Raw genomic sequence first — 5,789 nt, forward strand, 5'->3', positions numbered from 1 at the left:
AGGGTCGGAGAATATGGGACAAGGCCAAAGAGAGGTGGGGAAATTCAAAGAGGGTCGGAGAAGTGCGGAGAATACGGGACAAGGGCAAAGAGGGGCGGACAAGGGCAAAGAGTTGCGGACAAGGTCAATAAGGGGCGCACAAGCGCAAAGATGGGAGTACAAGTGCAAAGAGGGACGCACAAGGGCAAAGAGTGGTGCACAAGGGCAAAGAGGTGCGGACAACGGCAAAGAGCGGAGCACAAATGCAAAGATGGTCGGACAAGTGCAAAGAGGGGCGCACAAGGGCAAAGAGCGTCGCACAAGGGCAAACAGAGTCGGACAAGTGGAAAGGGGGCGAACTAGGGCAAAGAGGGGCGAAAAAGGGAAAAGGGGGCAGACAAGGGCAAAAAGGGGTGGACGAGGGCAAAGAGGGGCGGAAAAGGTCAAAGAGGGGCCGACAAGGGCAAAGGGGGCGGACAAGGGCAAAGGGGGCGGACAAGGAAAAAGAGTGGCTGACAAGGGCAAAGAGGGGCGGACAAGGGCAAAGAGGGGCGGACAAGGGGAAGAAGGGGCGGACAAGTGCGGAGAATATAGGACATGGGCAAAGAGGAGCGGACAAGGGCGGAGAATACGGGACAAGGGCAAAGTGGGGCAGACAAGGCGGGGAATACGGGACAAGGGCAAAGAGGGTTGGACAAGGGCAAAGAGGGGCGGACAAGGGCAAAGAGGGGCGGACAAGGGCACAGAGGGGCGGACAAGGGCACAGAGGGGCGGACAAGGGCACAGAGGGGCGGACAAGGGCACAGAGGGGCGGACAAGGGCACAGAGGGGCGGACAAGGGCACAGAGGGGCGGAGATCTGCGGAGAATACGGCACAAGGGCAAAGCGGGTCGCACAAGGGCAAAGAGGGGCCGACAAGGGCAAAGAGGGGCCGACAAGGGCAAAGAGGGGCTTACAAAGGCGAAGAGGGGCGGACAAGGGCAAAGAGGTGCGGAGAATTGCAAAGAGGGACGGACAAGTGTAAAGAGGGGCGGACAAGGGCAAAGAGGGGCGGACAAGGGCAAAGAGGGGCGGACAAGGGCAAAGAGGGGTGCAGAAATTCGTACAATACGGGACAAGGGCAAAGAGGGGTGGACAAGTGCAAAGAGGGGCTGACAAGGGCAAAGAGGGGCAGACAACGGCAAAGATGGGCGGAGAATACGGCACAAGGGCAAAGAGGGTCAGACAAGGGCAAAGAGGGTAGGAAAAGTGCGGAGAATACGGTACAAGGGCAAAGAGGTTTGGACAAGGGCAAAGACGGGTAGACAAAGGGATAGAGGGGCGGACAAGGGCAAAGAAGGGCAAACAAGGGAAAAGAGGAGCGGAGAAGGGCAAAGAGGGGCGGACAAGGGCAAAGAGGGGTGGACAAGGGCAAAGAGGTGCTGAAAAGGGTAAAGAGGGGCGGACAAGGGCAAAGAGGGACGTATAAAGTCAAAGAGGGTCGGAGAAGGGCAAAGAGGTTTGGAAAAGGGCAAAGAGGGGCGGACAAGGGCAAAGAGGGGCGTATAAAGGCAAAGAGCGTCGGAGAAGGGCAAAGAGGTTTGGAATAGGGCAAAGAGGTGCGGACAAGGGCAAAGAGGGGTGGACAAGGGCAAAGAGGGGCGGACAAGGGCAAAGCGGGTGTATAAGGGCAAAGTGGGGAGGAAAAGGACAAAGAGGGAGGGACAAGGGCAAAAAAGGGCGGACGGGCAAAAAAGGGCGGAGGATTTCGGAGAATACGGGAGAAAGGCAAAGAGGGGCGGAAAAGATCAAAGAGAGGCGGACAAGGGCAAAGACAGGCGGACAATGGCAAAGACGGGCGGACAAGGGCAAAGAGTGACGGCGAATTACGGAGAATACGGGAAAAGGGCAAAGAGGGGCGGATAAGGGCAAAGAAGTGAGACAAGGAAAAAGAGGGGCAGACAAAGGGCAAAGAGGGTCGGACAAGGGCAAAGATGGATGGAAAAGTACAAAGAGGGGCGGAGAATACGGGACAAGGGCAAAGAGGGGCGGACAACAGCAAGCGGTGTGGAGAAGTGCGGAGAATACGGGACAAGTGCAAAGAGGGGCGGACAAGGGCAAAGAGGGGCGGAGAAGGGCAAAGAGGAGAGGGCAAGGGCAAAGGGGGCGTATAAGGGCAAAGAAGGTCAGACAAGGGCAAAGAGGGGCGGACAAGGACAAAGAGGGATGGACAAGGGCAAAGAGGGGCGGACAAGGTCAAAGGGGGCGGACAAGGGCAAAGAGGGGCGGACAAGGGCAAAGAGGGGCGGACAAGGGCAAAGAGGGGCGGACAAGGGCAAAGAGGGGCGGACAAGGGCAAAGAAGGGGCGGAGAATTTCGCAGAATACGGGACAAGGGGAAAGAGGGGCGGACAAGGGGATAGAGGGGTGGACAAGGGCAAAGAGGGGCTGACAAGGGCAGAGAGGGTCGGACAAGGGCAAAGAGTAACGGCGAATTACGGAGAATACGGGAAAAGGGCAAAGAGGAGCGGATAAGGGCAAAGAAGTGAGAAAAGGAAAAAGAGGGGCAGACAAAGGGCAAAGAGGGTCGGACAAGGGCAAAGATGGATGGAAAAGTACAAAGACGGGCGGAGAATACGGGACAAGGGCAAAGAGGGGCGGACAACAGCAAGCGGTGTGGAGAAGTGCGGAGAAAACGGGACAAGAGCAAAGAGGGGTGGACAAGGGCAAAGAGGGGCGGATAAGGGCAGAGAGGAGCGGAAAAGGGCAAAGGGGGCGTATAAGGGCAAAGAAAGTCAGACAAGGGCAAAGAGGGGCGGACAAGGACAAAGAGGGACGGACAAGGGCAAAGAGTGACGGAGAATACCGGAGAATACGGGACAAGTTTAAAGAGGTGCAGGCAAGGGCAAAAAGGGGTGGACAAAGGCAAAGAGGGGCGGACAAGGGCAAAGAGGGGCGGGCAAGGGCAAAGAGGGGCGGGCAAGGGCAAAGAGGGGCGGAGAAGTGCAGAGAATACGGGACAAGGTCAAAGAGAGGCGGACAAGGGCAAAGACTGGCGGACAAGGGCAAAGAGGGGCGGAAAAGGGTAAAGAAGTGTGGACCAGGTGAAAGAGGGTCTGACAATTGCAAAGAGGGGCGGAAAAGTGCAAAGAGGGGCGGACAAGTGCAAAGACGGGCGGACAAGGACAAAGACGGGCGGACAAGGACAAAGACGGGCGGACAAGGGCAAAGAGGGATGTACAAGTGCAAAGAGTGACGCAGAATTTCAGACAATACGGGACAAGGGCAAAGAGAGGCAGGGAAGGGCAAAGAGGGGTGGACAAAGGCAAAGAATGGCGGACAAGGCCAAAGAAGGGTGGACAAGGGCAAAGAGGGGAGGACAAGGGCAAAGAGGTTCAGACAAGGGCGGAGAATACGGGACAAGGCCAAAGAGGTTCGGAACAGGGCAAAGAAGGTCGGACATGGGCAAATAGGGTCGGACAAGGGCAAAGAGTGTCGGACAAGGGCAAAGAAAGGCGGACAAGGGCAAAGAAAGGCGGACAAGGGCAACTAGGGTTGGACAAGGGCAAAGAGGGGCGGACAAGTTCAAAGAGGGGCGGACAAGAGCAAAGAGGGGTGGAGAAGTGCAAAGAGGTGCGGACAAGGGTAAAGACGGGCGGACAAGTGCAAAGAGGGGCGGAGAATTGTGGAGAACACGGGACAAGGGTAAAGAGGGGCGGACAAGGGCAAAGAGGGGCGGACAAGTGCAAAGAGGGGCGGACAAGTGCAAAGAGGGGCGGACAAGTGCAAAGAGGGGCGGACAAGGGCAAAGAGGGGCGGACAAGGGCAAAGAGGGGCGGACAAGGGCAAAGAGGGATGTACAATGGCAAAGAGTGACGCAGAATTTCAGAGAATACGGGACAAGTGCAAAGAGGGGCAGACAAGGGCAAGGAGGTGTGGACAAGGGCAAAGAGGGGCGGTCAAGGGCAAAGAGGGGCGGTCAAGGGCAAAGAGGGGCGGACAAGGGCAAAGAGGGGCGGACAAGGGCAAAGAGGGGCGGACAAGGGCAAAGAGGGGCGGACAATTGCAAAGCGGAACGGAAAAGGGCGGAGAATACGGGACAAGGGCAAAGGGGGCAGAGAAGTGCGGAGAATACGGGACAAGGGCAAAGAGGGGCGGAGAAGGTCAAAGAGGGACGGACAAGGGCAAAGAGGGACGGACAAAAGCAAAGAGGTGCGGAGAATGGCAAAGAGGGGCGGAGAATTGCGAAGCGTACAGGACAAGAGGAAAGAGGGGCGGAGAGTTGCGGAGAATACGGGACAAGGTCAAAGAGTGTTGGACAAGGCAAAGAGTGTCGGACAAGGTCAAAGAGAGGCAGAAAATGGCTAAGAGGGGCGGACAAGGACAAAGAGGGGCAGACAACGGCAAAGAGGGGCGGACAAGTGCAAAGAGGGGTGGAGAAATGCGGAGAATACTGGAGAAGTGCAGAGAGGGGCGGATATGTGCAAAGAGAGGCGGTCAAGTGCAAAGAGGGTCGGAGAATACGGGACAAGGGCAAAGAGTGGCGGGCAAAAGCAAAGAGGGGCGGAGAAGTGCGGAGAATAAGGGACAAAGGCAAAGAGGGGCGCACAAGCGCAAATAGGGGTGGAAAAGTGTAAATAGGGGCGGACAAGTGCAAAGAGGGGCGCACAAGGGCAAAGAGGGACGGACAAGGGCAAAAGGGGCGGACAAGGGCAAAAGGGGGTGGTCAAGGTCAAAGAGGGGTGGACAAGGGCAAGGGGGCGGACAAGGGCAAAGAGGGGCGGACAAGGGCAAAGAGGGGCGGACAAGGGCAAAGAGGGGCGGACAAGGGCAAAGAGGGGCGGAGAATACGGCACAAGGGCAAAGCGGGTCAGACAAGGGCAAAGAGGGTAGGAAAAGTGCGGAGAATACGGTACGAGGGCAAAGAGGGTTGGACAAGGGCAAAGACGGGTAGACAAAGGGATAGAGGGGCGGACAAGGGCAAAGAGGGGCGGACAAGAGCAAAGAGGGGCGGACAAGGGCAAAGAGGGGCGTATAAAGGCAAAGAGGTTTGGAAAAGGGCAAAGAGGTGCGGACAAGGGCATAGAGGGGCGGACAAGGGCAAAGCGGGTGTTTAAGGGTAAAGTGGGGAGGAAAAGAACAAAGAGGGAGGGACAAGGGCAAAAAAGGGCGGACAGGGGCAAAAAATGGGCGGAGAATTTCGGAGAATACGGGAGAAGGGCAAAGAGGGGCGGAAAAGATCAAAGAGAGGCAGACAAGGGCAAAGACAGGCGGACAATGGCAAAGACGGGCGGACAAGGGCAAAGAGTGACGGCGAATTACGGAGAATACGGGAAAAGGGCAAAGAGGGGCGGATAAGGGCAAAGAAGTGAGACAAGGAAAAAGAGGGGCAGACAAAGGGCAAAGAGGGTCGGACAAGGGCAAAGATGGATGGAAAAGTACAAAGAGGGGCGGAGAATACGGGACAAGGGCAAAGAGGGGCGGACAACAGCAAGCGGTGTGGAGAAGTGCGGAGAATACGGGACAAGTGCAAAGAGGGGCGGACAAGGGCAAAGAGGGGCGGAGAAGGGCAAAGAGGGGCGGAGAAGGGCAAAGAGGGGCGGAGAAGGGCAAAGAGGGGCGTATAAGGGCAAAGAAGGTCAGACAAGGGCAAAGAGGGGCGGACAAGGACAAAGAGGGATGGACAAGGGCAAAGAGGGGCGGAAAAGGGGATAGAGGGGCGGACAAGGGCAAAGAGGGGCTGACAAGGGCAGAGAGGGTCGGTCAAGGGCAAAGAGTAACGGCGAATTACGGAGAATACGGGAAAAGGGCAAAGAGGGGCGGATAAGGGCA

The sequence above is a fragment of the Phaenicophaeus curvirostris genome, unplaced genomic scaffold (assembly GCF_032191515.1).
Source record: "Phaenicophaeus curvirostris isolate KB17595 unplaced genomic scaffold, BPBGC_Pcur_1.0 scaffold_129, whole genome shotgun sequence".
In the NCBI taxonomy this organism is placed as follows: domain Eukaryota; kingdom Metazoa; phylum Chordata; class Aves; order Cuculiformes; family Cuculidae; genus Phaenicophaeus; species Phaenicophaeus curvirostris.